This window comes from Nelumbo nucifera, chromosome 8 (genome assembly GCF_055504915.1).
Source record: "Nelumbo nucifera cultivar China Antique chromosome 8, China Antique-T2T, whole genome shotgun sequence".
NCBI classification, from domain to species: domain Eukaryota; kingdom Viridiplantae; phylum Streptophyta; class Magnoliopsida; order Proteales; family Nelumbonaceae; genus Nelumbo; species Nelumbo nucifera.
In genome coordinates, this window is record NC_142656.1 from 106,130 (window position 1) to 129,047 (window position 22,918).

Below are 22,918 nucleotides of genomic sequence, written 5' to 3' on the forward strand. Positions count from 1 at the left end.
TTTGGTGATGGAGATTCAAGGAACTTGTTCCGCTTTCCTTCAAGGCTAAGCAATAGCGATGCCCAGAACTTGTTCGGATCTCCATTTCCATGGGGAACTGTTGGGAATTGGGGTCATTGAAACATGGAGGAGAAGCTCTGAGGCACATCTAAAGACACTGTCTTTAGAACGTTATTTGCCCCCATTCAGTTACATTGAGTTTGATGTTGGGTTACAAGCAAATTCGTTCCCAGGATACAATAGAGCCTTGGGCGAGAATCTACAACTAGCAAAGTTGAAGAGTCTCCGAAGAAACCTTCTGTGTGAGAGTAGCAGATCGGACTGAGAGAGACAAGAGTGATTTTCAAAAACTTGTGTGTGCAAATGCTTGATTCACGCTCCTTAAGTAATTTCTAAAGAGCTATGGAAATGGAAATGGGCAAGAATCTACAACTAGCAAAGTTGTAGGCGAGCCAAATAGTCTTCCCCCTTGTTCGATATCATGTACACCCCCAACAAATCCACGTCGAAAGAGCACCGACGCCATTGGGGCTGGTCTAAATAATCTGTCTGTTGATTTGTGCATTATTATCCATTCTTGGAAGAAAAAACAGGATTATAAGAACAAATGGCGTACAAAAACCTACGTGTACGCCAGAAGACAAGATTTTTAGAGTGATAAACCATCAGATTTTCCATAAAAGAGCAAATCTAATACCCATTAAGAAAACCAAGATGAAAAGAAGAAAATGGGGAAGATTTGAGTAAATGGAGAGACCACTTTGCTTCAATTCCTGAGGATGAGGTTGAGGGACAGAAATGACCCAAAACTTTAATGGTTGTCCCTACAACTGAAATTGAAACTTGGGAAAGCTTCGTGTGAGTAAGAAAATGGCGAAATTTGAAATTTTAAAAGGAGCAGTCGAAAGTGAAAATAAACCCAGGGTTAACACTAGAATCAGGTTTAGTACTTTTAGTTAGTCCACAACTAAATATAAAGCTCGGTTTTCAAATTGGAATTAACCGATTACTACAGGGATGAAATGAGATCACATCAACGCCCCACGTGCATTGAAAACTCCCATAATTGTCATCAGGAAATGTTTCCACTACATGGTTGGGATGTACTGTATGACATTTTGGGGTGGCCCCACATGTGAACTCGAAAAGAATGTGCCCTGGATCACGGTACGATCTCTTTGCAGGACATCCACGTACACGAATTAAATTACAAACCTTTTGTATGTATATGAGAGGGAGACTTTGCTGGACATTCAAACGTAGATGCGAGGACTTCAAGCTCTATTGATTCCAAGCTTAGGTGGGGTGATATCCATGACATTGGCTTCTGAATAGGTGATTCAATCTAGATTTTTTATGAGTTCCTAAACTGTTTTAAGCTGAAAACAACAATTAATATAGCCCCACGTAAGCTGGAATCATCCAAGTGTAACCCCTTACCTCACAAAACATGATACCCAATTTGTTTGCATTTTATTCATGATTACCCTAGGAACATCTAATTACACTACTCACCTATCAACCTAAAGTTAGAAGACCCCAAAGCTCTCATCCTAACCCCAATTTGCATATTTTATTTGAGCTCCAAGATTAAAATTTTAGGCTTTCTCATTATGTGACATGTTTCCTATTAGCCTAAGTGATCAACATGAGTCTTTTTATTTCAGCCCAAACACCCAACCCTTTTTGCATGCATTATTCACATTCTTGAATCTAGCATGTGTAGCTTATTTCATCAAAGAACCCCATCCCCAAAAGTTTGTTTCATTCAAACATTGTTTCCAAGAAACATGTGAGAAACCACATTTCAGCATAGATGATTTTCCAAGATTATAAACACCAAGCTTTCAACGCTATAATTTGATCAAAGAACCATTATGCTTATTTGTAAATATCAACCTTTCAACATCCATCAAGAAGTATGTCATTCAGCATTTAAAACAAGTCCTTAGATCAACACATCCATCACAAAGGAGTTCAAAAGCCACATAAAACCTCTCATTTCAGCATAGGGATGATTCTAGAATCATGCACTACTTGAATAGTAGAATTAAAGAGTTCTCAAAACCTAGAAATTTCAGCATAGAACATGCTTTTAAATCAAACACCCTTCACACATTTGAATTAAAGAGAACCCAAAATCCAGAAATTTCAGCAATATTGTGATTCCAAAAACATGCATTTTCCACATAATGGGATCAAAGAGATCCCAAAACCCCAAAAAATCAGCAATCTTATGATTCCAAAAACATGTATTCCTCACATTTTGGGATCAAAGAGAACCCAAAACCCAGAAATTTTAGCAATGTAATGATTTTAAAAACATGCATTCCTCGCACATTTTGAGACCAAAGAGAACCCAAACCTAGAAATTTCAGCAATGGGTATGCTTTAAAAATCATCATTTTTCACATTCTAGAAATAATAAAACACTAACACCCAAAAATTCAGCAATGAACATAATCCCAAAACTTGCATTTTTCACATGTTGGGGTCAAAGAGAACCCACAACCCATAAATTTCTGCAATAGGGATGCTTTTAAAACCCACATGTTTCACATACTTGGGACTAACAGAATATTCAGCAATGAGAGAGCTTTTAAAACCAACATTTTTCACATGTTGGGGATCAAAGAAAATCCAAAATCCGGAAATTTCAGCAATGGGAATGCTTTCAAAACCATCAAACCCACATGATAAGAAGAAAAGCAACCTAAGACCCAAAATTTCAGCAATGGCATGCTTATGAAAACAATCATCAAATCCATCATGTGAGAACAAAAGCAACCCTGGACCCAAAACTTCAACAATGACATGCTTATAAAGAATTATCAAGATCCATCATGTGTTGAGTTGGTAAATCACATGAAAACAAATGGCATTTCAGCATGAACATGTTATTACAACCATCCAAAACCATCACATACTAGAGTCAAGAACAATAAGTAATCGGAAATTTAAACATGCAAACAAGTATCCCATCATTCCCCATCATGTCATGGCTTTCAAGAATGTAAGTTCACCCAAAATCTCAAACCATTTTGATGAAGGGAAATTTGGCCCGACCTCGCGATGGTCCGACACGTGGCAAAGGCAAGCAGCTCGGGACAGTAGAGCACCCAAAGCGAACATCGGAAGCAAGTCCGAACTCGCTACCGAGCCCGAACTCCAGACCGCTGTACTTAATCCGAGCTCCTTGTTAAGAGCGAGCTCCCTGTCAAAGGCCCGAGCTCCCTAAAACCCGAGCCCCCTAAGTCCGAGCTCGGAGCTAGGAGCCCGAGCTCCCTAAAAACCGAGCTCCCTATTAAGAACAAACTCCCTACTGGGAGTCCGAGCTCGCTATTAAGAGCGAGCTCCCTACTGAGAACCCGAGCTCCCTGCAAGGAGCACGAATTGTACTGGGCCCCAAGCCTCACAAAGCTGACCCGAGCTGACCCGTGGCAGCTCGGAATACTCCAAACCGAACTCAAGGCACCTCGCTCGCCACTCCAACACTTCACTTCCAAAGCACCAGGCCAGCCAAACGTACCCGACACCAAGGACGTCTTTATCCAAGGGCGACGTACCTGACTGATTTGGGATCTGACGCCTGATAGCCGCATTTCAAACGGCTTCCTGCCACCGCCACCTGCAACCGTCGTCACTAGCCGCAGAGACGGCTCCGACAATAGGAACAGTGGCGGTTCTGTCCGACCAAAGGAAATGACACCCGAACTGGCAGGAGTTCAGAAGTAATCATGCCCGACCTGACGGAGGCCTGGAAGTGAGTGCGCGAGGTGGTTATAAAAGGCTTCTACCCCCCAGGGACGAGGTATGCTAACTTTCGCGCTATCTGGTTATTCTTGCCTTTGAAGGATTCTAACTCGAGCTTCGGAGCCCTTACGCCGAGTTCTCCCCGGAGCTTCTCTTCTCCTCCCGTTTCAGGTCCCTGTTACTCAGTTCAGAGGCAAGATCATCGACAGCTAAGACCGGCCAGATTGTGCATCATCAATTGGCGCGTCTGTGGGAATACGCTTCAAAAAGCCTCCCTCCAAAACTTTCATACCCTTTCCTTCTTCTCTGAAAAACTCATTACTTATGGCCTCATCCAGCAACGCCGGACCCGGCACAGAGACAAACACCACCGGGGAACAGCTCCAAGTTCCCGTGGTGTGTGTTGGGCAGTTCACCATCCCCCTCACGGTGGATGGAATCCCCAACCTGACTACGCCACAAGCAGTGGCACCTGTAAGCCTGCCCTCCGCAAACATCCCCTTCCCTCTTCCCATCGAGACTACCTTCACTGAACCAACCGCCGTCCCACTGGCAGCTAGCCAAAATCGGTTGGACGACTTAATGCAATGCATGCGGGCAATGCAAGCCCAGATGCAGCAGTTCCAGCAACACCAGCTTCACCAGCACCAAGTGTTGCACAACCTCTCCCAATACCACTATCAGCAGCAGTTTCCCCAACTGACACCGAACCAACCGCTACTTCCACCTCGCCACCCTGCCCCGAAGCCAGTAAAGGCCTCTCCGCAGGATGGGCGCCTCCACCAAGGAAAGGCCTCCAGGCCCCAGAATCCCCCAAACAGCCAGGCCTCGTCCCTAGGCCGGAGAGAAAGAAAAGTCATCCCCGCCTCGCGGCTCGCAGGCGGATCAGGAACCTCGCCCGCGAGGTCAGCACCTCGGGTCTCAAAACCGGAGTCCCCACTGGTGGGAAACCGATTCGGCGCACTGGCAGCAGCGGACTACCAGAACTCCGAGCCCATCGAGCTCGGCAACACGGAGGCCACCAGCGCCAGCACAAGGCCCCCTCAGCAGCGAAGACGCCGTCGAAGTCGACGAACCGCCACCCGTGTCTTATCCGAGCTCAAAGGCAAAGGCGAGACGAGCTCGGACGAGGTAGGAGTCGCCCCGATTCTCTCAGTTCCTTCCCCCCTCGCCTCAGAACTCCTGGCAGTCCCCTTGCCTAGAGATTTCAAGCTCCCGCCCCTAGACAAGTACGACGGATCCTTCGACCCCAACGACCACGTGGACGCTTTCCAGTCCCAAATGCACCTCGCCAGGGCCAGCGAATCATGCATGTGTGTGGCCTTCACCACCACTCTCAAGGGGGTAGCCCGCACTTGGTACAGGAACCTGGCCCCTGGATCGATAAAGTGTTGGGCTCAGTTCGTGCAGGTCTTCACTGCACACTTTGTCACCAGCAAACGGTGCCCCAGAGCAGAGGAAAGCATCTTCGGAGTAGTCCAAAGGGAAGGAGAACCCATACGGGGCTACATCAAACGATTCAACGAGGCATGCTTACAGATACCTCGGTTAGACCCCGCGGTACAGCTCGCCGCAGCAAAAAGAGGGGTGACGCACAAGGAATTCAAGTGGCACATGGTAGCTAACCAGCCCGCGACCGTGGCCGAGTTCCTCAAGCGCGCGGACAAGTTCATGAGGACGGAGGAAATCAACCAAAGAACCGAGGGCGGAAACGAGAAAAGAAAGAGGGACGGCGAGCCCTCTAGCTCGGCCGATCGAAAAAACCCGGCCCGGGACCCAAAACCGAACCAGTCATTCCGAGCTCCCCTGCCAGCTCAGACGGATTACACGCCACTGAACACAAGGCGGACCGAGATCCTAATGACGATCAAGGACGCCCCCTTCATGAAATGGCCACCTCGCCTAAAGGGAAATCCGAACGAAAGAAACAAGAATTTGTATTGTAGTATCCATAGGGACCACGGTCACAGTACCGAGCAATGTAATAACCTCCGAGACGAGATAGAGGGGCTCATCCGTCGCGGATACTTAAGAAACTTTGTACAGCACAACAATAATAGCAATAAAGCGGATCAGCCGGGCGAACACTTAAAAGACGCCCCGGAGACTAGCAGCAGGCCTGCCGAACCGATGCAGCGATAGCCTCCGGCAGAAAGGCCAGTTCGGGGAACCATCCATGTAATTGTGGGAGGTTCAGTGGTAGCGGGGTGCACATCAACGGCAGCTCGGACCTCAGTTCGCGAAGCGGTCCTCGAGGAGCGGAACCCCCCGAAGAGGCCGAAGACCGAGGAGTCGATCCTCTTCACAGAAGACGACGCGCAGGGAGTTCGCTACCCTCACGACGACGCACTTGTCATTAAACTCAGGATCAGCGACTTCGAAGTTAGGCGCGTGCTCGTAGATTCAGGTAGCTCGGCGGACATCCTATTCCAGTCGGCATTTGATCGGCTATAGCTGCCAAGGAGCGAACTAAAACCTGCAAGCACTCCCCTGGTGGGCTTCAGCGGGGAGGAAGTTAGACCCCTCGGAAAGATAACGGTGCCCGTGGAAGTCGGCACGTGGCCTTGTGCGGTCAAACTCAACCACGATTTTCTGGTGGTCGCGACCCCCTCCCCATACAACGCCATAATAGGACGGCCAATCACGCATATCCTACGGGCGGTGGTCTCTACCTATTATTTGGCAATGAAGTTCCCTACGGACTTCGGTGTGGGGGTAGTGCGGGGCGACCAGCTCGAGTCCCGCAAGTGCTACGTCGCCGCCCTAAAGGGCAAGTCCAAGCCGGCCGGCGACCTCGACCTGGAGCGGCCTACGGAGCAAGGCGAAGAACGAGCCTCGCCGACAGAAGAGACAATCGCGATCCCGACCTCACCTACGGACCCAGCTCGCGCACTCCAGATTGGTGCTTCTGTCAAGGAACCCCTACGGACCGAACTGGTAAGTTTTTTACTCCAAAATTTAGATATTTTTGCATGGTCCGCGGCCGATATGCCCGGTATTGACCCTAGTCTTATAACTCACAAACTTAACACTCACCCTTTAGTCAGACCCGTTAGGCAGAAGAAACGGAACTTAGCCCCGGAGCGCTGGAAAGCAGTCGACGAGGAAGTCGAAAAGCTCCTCACGGCAGATTTCATAAGGGAAGTCCATTACCCGAGCTGGGTGGCCAACCCTGTGCTGGTGAAAAAGGCGAACGGCAAGTGGCGCATGTGCGTCGACTACACCGACCTGAACCGAGCTTGTCCGAAAGACTGCTTCCCCCTTCCTAGGATCGACCGCCTAGTGGACGCGACCTCGGGACATGAATTGCTAAGCTTCCTGGATGCCTACTCAGGCTACAACCAAATCCGGATGGACCAGTCCGACGAGGAAAAAACCAGCTTCATAACCGAGTTCGGTATATACTGTTACAAGGTCATGCCCTTCGGGTTAAAAAACGCCGGGGCGACCTTCCAAAGACTTGTAAATAGGCTGTTTCGGTCCCTGATCGGCACAAAGATAGAGTGCTATGTAGACGACATGGTCGTCAAAACACAGTTTTCGCAAGAATTAATACAAGACTTAGATTCTGTCTTCCAAATCCTGCGTCAGTATAACATGAAATTAAACCCCAACAAATGTGTCTTTGGCATCACCTCGGGCAAGTTCCTGGGCTACGTTGTCAATCGACGTGGCATCGAGGCCAACCCAGACAAAATACAAGCCATCCTAGATATGAGACCACCTCGGAAAATAAAGGAAGTCCAAAGGCTAAACGGCCGCATAGCCGCCCTAAGTCGCTTCATGTCCAAGTCGGCAGACCGCTGCCTACCCTTCTTCAAAGCAATCAAAGGCAAAGGGTTCGAATGGACCCAAGACTGTCAACTCGCGTTCGACGAGCTAAAAGGCTACCTCGCCAATGTGCCAACCTTAGCTCGGCCCGAGGAAGGCGAAGTCTTAGAGCTATACCTCTCGGCTAGCGACGAGGTGGTCAGTTCGGTACTAGTAAAGGAGGCAGACCGGGTCCAACGACCCATATATTATGTTAGTAAAATCTTGCAGGGAGCAGAGACAAGGTACCCGCAGATAGAAAAGCTAGCGTATGCCCTGGTGGTAGCAGCACGGAAACTCCGCCCGTACTTCCAGGCCCACACCGTCATCGTCCTGACCGACAAACCTCTGAGGCAAGTTTTACTCAAACCCGAGGTTTCCGGCCGGCTGACGAAGTGGTCCATCAAGCTCAACGAGTACGATCTCCAGTACAAGCCAAGAACTGCCATCAAGGCCCAAGCCTTGGCAGATTTTATCGCAGAGTGCACATTCAACCCCGAAGGCCCTGAGCTGGTCGAGCCCGAGGTCCCCAGTTCGGGCGAACTCGGAGCTCCCAAGCCAAACGAGTCCGAGCCCCGTGAAGTAGCAACCAACATGGCTTCCCTCCTGGTTAGACCAAGCGCGAACTGGGATGAGGAGCCCTAGATCCTTCACGTAGATGGCTCCTCGAACCAACAAGGCAGCGGGGCTGGAGTAGTGCTACGCGGCCCGGGCGGAACAAAACTGGAATACGCACTACGCTTTGAGTTCGCGGCATCCAACAACGAGGCGGAGTACGAGGCACTGATAGCCGGGCTAAACCTAGCGCGCAAGGTCGGAGCAAAGCACATGGTTATCTGCAGTGATTCCCAGCTCGTGGTCAACCAAGTTACAGGCGAGTACGAAGCACGCGAACTCACTATGATTGCGTACTTAGCAAAAGTAAAGGAAGCTCTGCTCAATTTCCAATCACACTTCATCAAGCAAATCCCGAGGTCAGAGAACGCTGAGGCCGACGACCTGTCCCGACTGGCTAGCACGAGCCACAACGCAAGGAGAACCGTGTACGTAGAGGACTTGCCTCGGCCCAGCATTCTCGGTGGGGCAGAAGAGGTCGCTCCCGTCACCGAAGCGGAGCCGAGCTGGATCGACCCACTCGCGAGCTTCCTATTAGACGGAACCCTCCCCGCGGACCGCAACACAGCCAAGAGGGTGCAGCGCCAGGCAGCCAAATACGTCATGATAGACGAACGGTTGTACCGACGATCCTACACGCTCCCCTATCTGCGATGCTTGTGCCCAGCCGAAGCCGAGCTGGTACTCCGCGACATCCATGAAGGCTTGTGCGGCGGACACCTGGGGGGTAGAGCCCTCGCCCAAAAGGCACTTCGACAAGGATACTACTGGCCAACGATGAAGACAGAGGCAATCGAGCTCGTCAGAAAATGCGACAAGTGTCAAAAGTATGCCAGCATCCACCATCAGCCCGCTGCCGACCTCAAATACCTCACCAGTCCATGGCCCTTCGCCCAATGGGGCATCGACCTCCTGGGGCCATTCCCACCAGCAACAGGCGGGAGAAAATTCCTACTGGTGGCAGTAGATTATTTCACAAAGTGGATAGAAGCCGAACCCCTAGCAATAGTTACGGCCCGAAACATACAAAACTTCTTTTGGAAGAACATCGTATGTCGCTTCGGGCTACCTCGGGTACTGATCTCCGACAATGGCAAACAGTTCGAAGACATCAAGTTCCAAGAATGGTGCCGAAGTATGGGAATTAGTCAGAACTTCACATCGGTCGCACACCCGCAGGCAAATGGCCAAACAGAAGTAATGAACAGAGCCATCCTCCGCGGACAGAAAGCGCGATTGGACCGAGCCAAAGGTTTGTGGGCAGACGAACTACCAAGTGTCTTATGGGCACACCGAACCACGGAAAAGACCGCCACAGGTGAGACCCCCTTTAACCTCACCTATAGCACCGAAGCAGTGATCCCGGCGGAAATCGAAGTGCCTACGTTACGACTAGAAGCGTACGACGAACGGACAAACGAGGGCGAGTTACGCACCAACCTCGACCTACTGGACGAAGTGAGAGACCTCGCGCACATCCGAACTGCGGCTTACCAACAAAAGGTAGCTCGGTACTACAACGCGCGAGTAAAAAAGAGGAACTTCCGCGTCGGTGACCTGGTTCTCCGTAAGGTCATGGTGCCCGAACCCGACGTAGGGAAACTTGGACCGAACTGGGAAGGACCCTACAGAGTAATGAAAACACTCGGTGGGGGAGCGTACGAGCTCGGAACCCTAGAAGGGAAACAAGTACCCCGAGCATGGAACGTTGTCAACTTGAGAAGGTACTATCTATAGGCCACCAAAGCAAGTACGCCGAAGTCATTTCATAAAACGAACTGAGGGACCGAAATGGTCAGTTCGGCAAAAAATATAGCTCGAAGACACCAGTACATGAACAAAAAGACATTTCATTTCAAAACAGATGTGTACCGAAATGGTCATTTCATTTCATTTCACAAGCACGGGGCTACTTCATCATTATCAGAAGCCTCTCCGACAATGCCCGAAGGACCTGCCTCCCCCTCGGAGTCTGGTTCGGCATCCGCAGCATTAGCCATCTCCGGGGTGATGCGCGAAGTGGATATGGCGCTGGTATCGAGGTCGGGGTACGTATTCCGGATCATCCACCGACTTAGCTTGAAACCCCTCCTGTAGGAGTCTACCATCAGGTCATCAAAATCCGGCGAAGCAATGTAATCGCTGACAGCCTTCTTCTTCGCGTCTTCAATGCCTTGAGAGAAGATCTGAGTCTTCTCCCTGATATCCTCCTGAAGATACTCGACCTGGTGCTCCAGGTCCAGCTTCATTTCCGCCATGCGTTGCACCACCACCCCCATGGCCTCGGCATCCCTCTGAGACCTCGCTTGCCTAGACCGCGCACGGCGAGCAGCAGCATCAGCAGCACGAGCATTCTCCTCGGCAGCTCGCACCTGCCGCGAGCATTTCTCCACCTGGTTCGCCAAGGCGTGAATGGAGGAGTTCACCTATCAAAGGAAAACGAGATCAGAGAAACGAATTAAAAAAAAAATAAAGCCGAGCTCTAAAGAAGGGATCACTTACCACCATGGCATGAGTAACGGCACGACAGGCCACTTGGTGCAGAGGGAGCTCGGTCCACGCCGCAACTTCCTCAGGAAACATCGCCTCCTTACTCCGTTGAAGAGCATGCACAGGCGACAGCACGCTCCTAAAGTCCCCCGAGGCCTCCGAGCCCGACGGCCCAGCTCGCATATGAGCGGACTCGGAATAGGCGAGAGCCCCCGTGTGTGTGGTTTCGGCATAAGGAGCTCCCGCCGGCCCCTGCATAGGAGGAACCATCTCGGGCTCTTCTGCCGGATAATCCGGCACCTCGGGCTCCGCAGCTCGGGATGGCTCGGCGCGAGCTCGCTTGGCCACCCGCTTTCTCCTCTTCATCCCCTCGAACAAGTGCGCACCTCGGGACCCTCGAGAATCCATTGTACCTGCGAAAAGGAGTTCGGCATCAGTAAGACGTAAAAGAGCAAGACAAGATCACTAGGGAAAGAACCTACCCGAACTCAGGCCCGCAGCAATAAGCTTGGCCTCCGTCAGATACCATTGGCAATCCAGCCCAAGCCGCGCCCATTGCCGGAGGCCCTTCGCTGTCTCCTCATCAAGTGTGATGCCGGAATCAGGAGCGGCCACCCCCCAGCCGGTCTGAAACGGCCACCCCATCGCACTTCGCACCCCGAAATAGTCCCGCTTCCACGCCAGGACCTTATTGGGGAGTCCGTGTAAGAGCTTGAAGCCCGGACGAGGGGACAGGTAGTATGACCGCCTACGCCCAGGAAGGGGACCCACTTGCTTTTTCAGCATTAAGATAGAAGAAAAAATCTCCAGATCCAGAGGGAAGTTCTCGTCGCAAAATAAAGAGATCGTTCCCACTAAGTTCCTAATAGAATTCGGGTGAAGCTAGCCAACCGTCACACCGAAGTGGTTTAGGACCTCGACAAGAAGAGGGTGGAAGGGCAGTCGCAGCCCCGCCGCGAGCTGTTCCCGGAAAATCACCATCTCATCAGGACCGTGTTCCCAGGGAAAGCTGCCCGTAGGAATAAAGTACCCGTACTCACTGGGCAAATTGTAGTAGTCTACGAGGGTTTGAAGTTCCTCAAGCGTCATAGTCGAAGGGCCGAACTGATCTACAACCCGGCCACGACGGGAGGTGGATGCCGACCTACCCGAAGCACCTCGGGTGGTAGGCCCGACCCCTTCCTCAGGACCTACATCGGGCTCACTTGAACTACCGTGAGACGCAAACTGGTTCGTAGAACCCACATCAGACTCGCTTGAACAGTCTGAACCCCCCAAACCAGACATCGTGAAACGGAACGGGATTCCAAAAACACTCACCCGGGAAGAAGACTGAAGCAGACCGCGAGAACTCGAACAAGCAAGAAGACCTGGGACGCGAGCTGAAAAGCCTGGACGCGAGCTGAAACTTAAGGCGCGAGCTCAAGATGTACAACAGTAGCAAGGACGGGCCCCCCCCCCCGCGTACTATTTATATCCACAGCGTACGAAAAGCAACGGCCCAGATTGAAGCCAATCCAACGGCCCACAGCCGCGCTAAGCCGCACGTCTTCCAAGACCAATCAACGCACGTCTTTCCGAAACTGACGGAACGTCGCGCACGTCTTGTCAGAGGACAGGTGTCGCCACGCGTCTTCCCGAAACTGATGGGGTAACAGCGCACGTCTCCTCGCAATAAAAGCGTCTGCAGCGCAACTCCCGAACAACCGCCGTCATGACTCCCAAACGCGAGCCCTTTTTTGAAAATCAAATTAGAGCAAGCGCGCTCAGCACGAACCAAAACCCTCCTGCTACCTTGCAAACTCCCCGCGCCAAGACGAAACCGTTGTCGCAGGGAGTGGGGGGCAATTGATGAAGGGAAATTTGGCCCGACCTCGCGATCGTCCGACACGTGGCAAAGGCAAGCAGCTCGGGACAGTAGAGCACCCAAAGCGAACATCGGAAGCAAGTCCGAACTCGCTACCGAGCCTGAACTCCAGACCGCTGTACTTAATCCGAGCTCCTTGTTAAGAGCGAGCTCCCTGTCAAAGGCCCGAGCTCCCTAAAACCCGAGCCCCCTAAGTCCGAGCTCGGAACTAGGAGCCCGAGCTCCCTAAAACCCGAGCTCCCTATTAAGAACAAACTCCCTGCTGGGAGTCCGAGCTCGCTATTAAGAGCGAGCTCCCTACTGAGAACCCGAGCTCCCTGCAAGGAGCACGAATTGTACTGGGCCCCAAGCCTCACAAAGCTGACCCAAGCTGACCCGTGGCAGCTCGGAATACTCCAAACCTAACTCAAGGCACCTCGCTCGCCACTCCAACACTTCACTTCCAAAGCACCAGGCCAGCCAAACGTACCCGACACCAAGGACGTCTTTATCCAAGGGCGACGTACCTGACTGATTTGGGATCTGACGCCTGACAGCCGCATTTCAAACGGCTTCCTGCCACCGCCACCTGCAACCGTCGTCACTAGCCGCAGAGACGGCTCCGACAATAGGAACAGTGGCGGTTCTGTCCGACCAGAGGAAATGACACCCGAACTGGCAGGAGTTCAGAAGTAATCATGCCCGACCTGACGGAGGCCTGGAAGTGAGTGCGCGAGGTGGTTATAAAAGGCTTCTACCCACCAGGGACGAGGTATGCTAACTTTCGCGCTATCTGGTTATTCTTGCCTTTGAAGGATTCTAACTCGAGCTTCGGAGCCCTTACGCCGGGTTCTCCCCAGAGCTTCTCTTCTCCTCCCGTTTCAGGTCCCTGTTACTCAGTTCAGAGGCAAGATCATCGACAGCTAAGACCGGCCAGATTGTGCATCATCACATTTCATGCCAAATCAAAACTTGGAGAATCCCACATGTTATCAATTTGTAGCATTCAAAGAAAATGAAGTGTGACGAAGAAATTTACCTCTTTGATAGCCCCCAACAAGCATTAAATAAAGAAATCTAAGAATACCAAACTAAAAGGGAGTCTTTAAGATGCATTTCAGCACTTCACAGCTCATTCACATTGCAATTTTCCATGATATCCTAAGAGCACGTGCATGAAAACCCTCTGGTTTGGGTGGTGGATTTAATCCACATGAAAGAAATGCTTGAAGTACCAATATTCCAATCCGTTATTTTGCTCTTCCAACTTATTCTACTGATTAAAATTTCCTCCAAGAAACCATTATTAGAAATAAAGAGGCAAAAACATCTTATTGACAAAGGAGAACGGAAAAGAAGCAAACTAACATGACTATTGTATGAGGAAATTAAGCATGCATCTATTCTAGCAATTCTCCTAAAAACCCAAAATTCTAAACAACCCAATAAATGCAAATGAAGAGACAAACATGCTCAAATTAGAAGGTGCAAACAAAAAGAAACCTAAACTAAATATCAATCCAAAAAGGTCTAACCCAAAGCCAAGCATGTTGGCAAAATAAAGAAAACAAAGAAACAAGAGAGCTATCTTATTTGCAATGAACAATCAAAACACAATATATGAATGAAAGACTAGCAAAACAAAGCTAACTTTATTCAAAAAGGAATAAACAACTTGGGTACCCCATGTGGGCCCCTATGGTCCAAGAACTCCCTAATGGAGTTGCTAGTCTGTAAGCGTCAGAAAAACGGCTCACTTGCCACTTGGGCTGGGAATGGAGTCGCCAAGCATCAATTATGGAAATGGAGGTGATGGGACCTCCGAAAATGGTGTCAAGAAATTCGCTTTTTATTTGTAGTGACTCCAAAACCCAGACACTCACTACACCAGTCCAGATAAGGCTCAAATGGCTAGTCTGTAAGCGTCAGAAAAACGGCTCACTTGCCACTTGGGCTGGGAATGGAGTCACCAAGCATCAATTATGGAAATGAAGGTGATGGGACCTCCGAAAATGGTGTCAAGAAATTCGCTTTTTATTTGTAGTGACTCCAAAACCCAGACACTCACTACACCAGTCCAGATAAGGCTCAAATGGGAGAGGGAAGGGATTAGGCACCCCTCTCCCGGGTCCAATAGGTGGGGCCCACATGGTATACCAACAAACACAAGCATAAGAAAATTTATTTAAACAAACTAACGAGAAAGAAAGCAAACCACAATAATATGACAACTAAGAAGAAAAACCTCCCAATTTTATTTATCTATGTATTTTTTATTATTATTTTTATTCTTTATTTTCTATTTTCTTTTGTTATTTCCTTATGAAACCCTATTTGTCTATTTGTTTTATGAAATTATTATTACTTTTTTATTTTATATGTTTTTATTTTTCTCACCTGTTTCTTTTTTATTTCTTATTTTTTTTATTTATTTATAATTTTTTGTTTGTATTACCATTTCTTATAATGACCTGTTCGTCCCCAAGACCTGTTTTTCATTTTAGTTTACCCTCCCCGGCCTATCATCTTCTCACTCCGTGCCTGCAAACGGAGATGTCTCCCCTCATTCATTGTCTTAACTAGGTCACCATCCTTTATTTTTTTTCTTCTTATTCTTATCTATAAAAACCGAGCTCCCATTAATAAGGGAATTCAGCAACGATGGTCTTCTTCAACCCCGGTTAAAATGACAGATCCAAACCCATCCCTTACAGTCTTAGGAGATTGAACCAACAAACTCTTTCATTTTGAATTAGCTCACCGGAAAAAGAACGAGAAGGGCGGAAAGATGCCGGATAAGACGGACCTGTCCCCAGATCTAGTAGAAAAGGAGAGCCTCGCCACCAGTTAGATATCCTGTTTTTTCAGAGAGATTGGCGGCGACCAGAGTTGCAGGGGGCGAAATACCGACGGGAAGAAAATTAAAAAGAAAAAAAAAAAACGAAAACAGAAAAGGAAAAGAGAGAGTGGGGAACGATGGAGGGATACCGATGAGAGAAGAGAGAACGCCGCCGCTGTTCAACGAAGAAGGCGATGAACAGTGACCTTCGTGAAATTCGAGGAAACGGAAGGAAAAGAGGGTGAGAGAGATTGGAGGTGGGGATCGGAGAATGTTACCGCCGCTGCTGGCGTTCGAATGAGGGAGGAGGTGAGGTCGATTCCTTCGAATTCCTCCTTTGGTGAATAAGAGTTTCTCTTAAATTTAGGGTAAATTTCTTAAACTACCCATACCTTTATTGTTTGAAAATTGTTTTTGACAATTGACTAATTCTATTACCATCCGTTAATTTTTCGTTATATGTGACATTACATGACTCATATATTTATTAAAATTCCTAAAACACCTATACCACCTCCATTCCTAAAAATACCCTTGGACTTCTGTTCCTAAAATACCATCCCTAAAACCTTTTTATCTCATCTTTGGGTCTCCGTCTCTGTCTCGTCTGGAGGCTTTCTTCATTATTCCAACCTTTTGAAATTCAAAGGCTTCCGACATAACTAGTGTGTGGAATAGATCTCAGTTCCCGTAAAGAGATCTCAATTTCAACATCCTTAAAGGCTTTATTCTTCTTTACTTCTTTATCTGTTTCAAATGAAAACCCAGGAATAGAGATGTCTATCTCAGTTCCAGTGAAGAGATCTTAACCGGCATGCTGGTTAGGTAGTACCCCTTCCCTCCTTTTAAAAGATCTAGTGGGTTCTGGTGAATTGTTGAGAGGTACAATCTACCCAATATTAGATCTTTTAATGGGTTTTAAAAGATCTAATGGATTATAAGGAAAATGTACTACATAATCAGCATTCTTCATTAATTCTTTATCTGTACTCCCTCTAGTTTTGGCTGCAAATGAATCAAATCAGATTCGTTTTACAACCAAATCTTGTCTAACAAGCGCTAGATTTTGATCTCAGTTCCAACAAATAGAACGATAGTGCAGATAGTTCCGGGAGGTTCTAGAGAAGAGAACGATACGGGTTCCAGAGAAGAGAACAAGAGGGAGAGGATGTCGATAGTTCCGATGAAGAGAACGAGTGTAGATCTCAGTTCCGATGGGTTCCAGAGAAATAACGAAAGGGAGAGGGAGAGATCTACAGTTCTAGTCGTAACTGGAGTCTTATTGTTTCCTAATCTACAGTTCTGGCAGTTAATGATTCCGAGAAGAAAACAAAAGGGAGAGGGAGAGATCTGAGAGATCTACAGTTATAGTAGTTCCGGCGGTTCTAGAGAAGAGAACAAGAAGGAGAGATCTAAGATATCTATAGTTTCGGTGGTTCCAGAGAAGAGAACGAGAGGGAGAGGAAGAGACCTGGGAGAACTACAAATTCAGCAGTTCCAGTGGTTCCAAGAAGATAACGAGAGGGAGATGGAGAGATTTGAAAAATATACATTTCTGGTGGTTCTAACAGTTCCAGAAGAGAACGAGAGGGAGAGGGACAAATTTGTAGTTTTGGCGGTTTTGGTTTAGAAGAAGAGAATGGACGGGAGGGGAGAGATACACTTTTTGAAAATTTAAAGAAAAGTATAGGGTAAAATAGTCTTTTTATATATTTTCCGTTGACAAAACAATTAGTCAATTGTCAAAAACAAAAGGGGTAACGACGATCAATTTTCGAACAGTAAAGGTACACTTAGTTAATTAGCTAAATCATAATGTTAGTTTAAGAAATTTACAATCAAATTTATAATCAACATCAGGGGCATTTTCATAATTTAAGGAGAAACTATGGATAAATTTATAATTTTATAAATTTGGGCCACAATCAGGGTCCTAGTTCAATAATGGGTAGTTCCGTGTCCAAAGGTGGAGGGTTGAAATAGGTATGACCACAGAAATTGGGTTTGTACATGTAAACTAGTAAGATTGGCCAAAATGAAATATTTTCGAATAGGAAGGTAAATGAGAGTATTTTTGGCTAAAATTTCATAGGGTGGGGTTTTTGAACATTCTGAGTTGGTTTGTAGGGTTGGATTGGCACAATTGGACCCAAATTGGGCAGATCTAGAAAGGGCACAATTTGCCTAATCTAAAGCCTTGAAACAGAATCCTTGTGTGACCAAGGGGCAAACAAGGGCAGATTTAGGTGAAATTTGATAGGGTTGGTTTTATTGGGTAGCTTTGAGGTGATTGGTAAGGTTAGATTAAGCCAATTGGGCCCAGATCAGGTAGATTTGTAATCCGGTCAATCTACGACCTTAAAATGGAATCTTGGTGCGATTGAAGGGTAGACGGAGATATTTTGGGCTGTGATTTCATGGGTGGTATTTGGGGATGTTTGAGATCTGATGATGTGGTCTAACCAGTCTTAGAGGGTTAAGATAGTAGGAATTTAGGTTAACAAAATGCTCATAAACAAAATCTTGGTTTGATAGAAGGGTAAATGGGGGAATCTGGGGTTAAAACTTTATGGGAATGTGTTTTGATGTATCTAGAGTTTAATGGAGTGGGTTGATCAGTTCGGATGTGTCAAGATCAAAGGAATCTAGGTTCTGAGTGTTTAGGCTAACGAAAGAGGTCGAAATAGAATCTTCATTTGATGAGGGGGTAAACGAGGGAATCTTGGGTTGAAATTTTATGGATAGGTATTTTGGAAGGTCCTGAATTTAATGGTTGTGTCTGATCTAATAGTTGAGGTGTAAATGGGTATTGATCGAGGCCATTGGATAGGTTTAATTGAGAATTTTATAAACAAGGGAATCTCAACGCTCCTATGTCTGAAGGTCATGGATTACCTTGGCTACTTCCATCAAAATTCAGCTTAATAAACTCCTCCCCTGATGGCATCCATTCAACCACATGCATGTCCTTCCTAGTAGAAATATTAGCCATTGCTAACCAGTTGCTTCATAGGTCGTCAAAAGAGTATGCATCAAAGAGATTTAGAGTTTTCAGCCACTGAATTGCCCTGGTCAGAATACATTCTTTAGCTTCCAAAAAGCTTATTTCTTTTTCATAAAAAATTATGGTGTTCTTTTCTTCCCAAATTGTCCACAACAAAGCTGCTCTTATGCACTTCCACATAATTCTCCTTTTCTTTGTGTGCTATTCAAAGATAGACGAACCAAAGAACAAGCAAGTATCAGATGACAGGTTCCACCTACACTCAAACAATATAAAACTCTAATTTCATAAAGCTATAGCAAATGAGCAAGAGATCAGTAAGTGGTGACAATTACAAAGAACACACCAATTTGGGGATAAACACCATTTTGGTCTCCTATTTTGTAGGTTTTCAAAGGTATTAATCTTACCATAATATACTTCTCAACAAAAAAACAACAATATTTGGGGGAACGGGTCTAGTCCATAATTCTTTAACTGGAAAGTTCTAGGGTGCAAAAGTGGAGCAAAGGGACTTGAAGAAAAAGGAGCAAGTAAAAAAGCTTTACGGGTTAGGAGTCCAAATTCTTGTGTCAAATTTGAGGGAATCTAAACAAAAAGACTCAAGTAAAGAAAACAATTCTGAAACACAAGCACTTTCATCATCACGTAACCCTCTACGGAAACCAAAATCCAAGTTTAGGGCCACCAAAGAAGCTGGGGAGGAAATAAAACTAGAAACCAACTCTTTCTTATAATGGGAAAGAGAATAAAGAGAGGGAAAAAGGTCTTTTAGAGGTTGGTTGCCTACCCAAATGTCTTCCCCAAAAAGAAAATTGTTTATAGAGTTAACATCATACTTGACCAGATTGAGAAAATGGGAAAGGATTCAGTGTATAGCCTTATAGGGTGTTGCAAGAGTTGCCCGTTGAGATACCCCGACAACCCAACCATTCTGCGAACAGCCATGAATACTATTCACCACTTTGTGCCACATCCTCTATTTCTCCAACGGCCATCTCCAAAGCCACTTCCCTAGTAAAGCTTCATTCTTAAGAACTAGGTTACCTAATCCTAATCCCCATTCTTCCTTACATTTGCTAATTATCTCCCACCTAATCAGATGATCCTTCTTCTCTTTCCCTCGCTCCCACAAGAAGTCCCTCATCACCTTTTCTAGCTTCTTAACTTCCCTTGAGGATATCTTGAACACTGAAAGAAATTAAATCGGAAGACTACCAAGTGTTGCCCTAATCAAGGTCACTCTACCCCTAGCAAAATGTAACTTTTCTTCAAGAAAGTCAACCTCTTTTCAAACGTTTCCACAATTGGATACCAGATTCGACTTTCTACAGCCTCTACCTCCCAAACTTACAAATTGATTCCAACCACACAATTTTTGTCAAAGTTAATTGTCAGGTTTGAAGAAGACTCAAAGGATTTAATAAGATTTTTTGGGTTCCTCACTTGCCCTAATGCTCCCCCTTCACAAGAAACGATAACATCATCAGCAAACTAAAGATGAGTCACCGGGACATTATTCCTGCCTATCCTCCAACTTCTTAATAGCCCTTTCCTATCTGCTTTAGAAATCATTCTACTAAACACATCTATCACAAGTGTGAACAAGAAGGGTGAAAGAGGATTTCCTTGCTTGAGCCCTCTACATGCTGGGAAAAAATCCTTGACCCCTCCATTAACTAGAATTGAAAATTGACAAGAGGTTATGCATCCGCTCACCCACCTGCACCATCTATCCTCAAATCCACATTTTCTTGACACTTCTAATTGTAAATCCCAATCCACCAAGTCGTAGGCTTTCTCAATGTCCAACTTACAAATAAAACATTGATTGCTTGATCTCTTCATTTCCTCCACACATTCATTTACTATAAGGATCTGGTCTATAATCTACCTATCAATTATTAAGGGCACTTCTGGGGTATCGCCATGTGTCCCTGTGGGGATTTGGCCGAGGATTGACTTTCCTTTCGCTCGGAGATCCTCACGACTCATGTGTACTACTACCCCTTCACGCCTTGCTTAATCGACATGGCGCTAGTGACGTCACCTTATGGCCGGTGATGTTGGGCCTGCGTGGCATTTTGTCGTGTTTGCTGCCTCAACATTACTTGTGCAGCTAATACCCGAGTCCAGTTCTTTAACGAACTAGAATCCCGTAGTGTTTTAGGGTTCATCATAGAGCCGAGTACGTATAAAGCCTCATCGTGGGTTCATCTTGAGTTTGCTCTGAGCTTGCTTTGCATTTGTGCTAAGAATAGGCTTACCATGAGCGTGCAATGAACCATGGGTTCATGGCAGACCTACGATGCACTGTAGGTTCATCACAGAAGAGAGAAATTGGCCACGGGCTAATCGCAAGCGTCCATGTGGTATATGCCCAATGTTTATTGTCTTCTGATGGACTGAACGGGCACTATGCACCTACAGCTTGTTTTCTGAAAAGGATTTGTTTGCAAGAATAGATGTACCCTTATCATCCTTTAAAGCTGCTGCTAGGTTCCCCTCATCCTTGTGTGGTGCATCAGTTGTTGAAGTCTTTAACTTTTCAGCCTTGTCTTCCACCTTATTCTGCTCCTCCCCCTTTCCACATCCTTCCAAAACAGATATTTCCTCCTCTGGGAATAGAATAACAGTGTTTAAACTTTCATCCTCCCACAAATCCTTTGAATCTTGCAGATTTACACTTCCTATACCGATCGTGTCGTCGTCTGTGTCTGAATCAGAATTGCTTTCAGCTTCAGTTGACTTCTCTGCTTCAAGGTTTTTAAGGTCATGCCGTCAAACTGGCCTTGGATTGCGACGATCTTTGGTAAGTCACGACAGATTTTTCGAAGGAATCCATTGTAGCGAACCTGTTCTCTGGTTTGACTTGTTCGAAGCCTTAGAAGAGCTCGATGGGGACGGTGCTAGACGATTAAACTTGTCTAGCATCAATCCTTCCTCAGTCACGCGTGGTTTTAAAGACTCATGTGATAACTTAAGACATGGGCCAGCTACAGTTGGTCCAGTAAAAAATTTCCTGTTTGAGAAGGCCCAAATGAAATGTTAAGCCCAGCCCCACTTAACTGTTCAGTCACATGAGTTTTTAAAGAGCCACCCCCTTCGGCTTTACCTGATGGCTCAACCCTCTTAATAACTGGTTCGAAATCCTTGGCCAGACTGGTTTTTCCTTTTGGAGATGAATGGTCCACTGTAGCTTCATATCGGCTTAAGAAAACTACATTAATGCTTCGGGTTTGGTACAACCGAACTAGATCTGATCTAATATAAATACAGAAAACAATGATTAGGGTTTGGCCTGTCCATACCGGTTCAGGTGTTTTGCTAGCCTAGTCTAATCCAGACCAATTCAGTCTTTATGGATTTCCTAACTTAATACTTAATTCACATTAATTATTTTACAATTAATTAATTAACAACAAATTAACAATATTAATTATGGATTACTAATAAATAATTACCATAACATTAATAGTAATTAATTTATAAATAATTAATTACTCATTTGGTTAATTAGCTTGTTAATTAAGTACTACTGGTTTACTTAAGATTTTTAATATTAATTAATATTAAAAATAATATTCTGATAATTATTATTTTGCAATAATTTTCTATTAAGTAATAGCTAAATGATTAACAATAAATTAACAGTATATTAACATTGTTAATTGTGGATTAATAATAAATACTTGCCAAAAATCCCTAGAATTTATCAACAGTAATTAGTTGACATTGAAGTAATATTAAATTACTTTTTAATTGTTTTACTCTCTTCTATTAATTATTTTTTAATAAATGTAATGTATCCAAAGCTTTATATTTAATGGGCCAAATTTACTTAAATTTAACATAATTGACCTAATATGATAAATTAATTATTCTAATCTAATCGATTAAACTAACCTAATCGACTTAAATTAAGTAACAAAACCAAACTAACTAAATAAACATAACACAATTTAATTTAGTAAACCAAGATACCCATTGGGTATCTAGCCTACGCAACTCAATTGGGTTGGGAACAACTCTAGCGAAGACCAGGATGAGGATAAGGAATAATCGGGATACCTGATTGGGGACAGGGATGGGGATGGGGAATGAAGTCTTCACCCCGATAGGGAACCCATTGGGACAAATTGGACGAATTTTGAAAATAGCTCTATATAATTCTAATAATTCTACTACATTTATTGGACAAATTTCATTTTCTATGTTATCTTGGTAATCAATGATGATAGTTTAATGCTAAACCAATTTAGATTACTGTATTTTTCTTTCTTGTAAGTATTTTTTTTTTTCCTAAGCAAGCTTTTAATCAAAAAAAAAAAAGAAAAAGAAAGTCAGGGATTGAAGTTGTCATTGAGGTTCATTTCATTTTTCTTCTTGACAAGAATAAGGGACGGAGATGGCAGTTATTTAAAAATTGTAGACAAGGATGGTAAATGTGGTCCTTGCCTTATGCCCACCTTGTTGCCATACCTAAAATCTGCCATCTCAATATATTAAATCAATAAAAAATTAGATATGTAATAGTAGTAAAAAATTAATAATTAATAGT

The 22,918-nt window shown here is 45.8% G+C and overlaps 1 protein-coding gene across 1 annotated transcript in view; it reads right to left on the bottom strand.

Moving 5' to 3' along the window:
• The window catches only part of LOC104590428 (uncharacterized), a 101,386-nt gene extending 85,604 nt beyond the window's left edge, over positions 1–15,782 (bottom strand). Inside the window, 1 exon segment of the mRNA XM_088892887.1 lies at positions 15,632–15,782. The gene's annotated coding sequence lies outside the window, so the exon portion shown is untranslated.
• Positions 15,783–22,918: the final 7,136 nt, after the last annotated feature.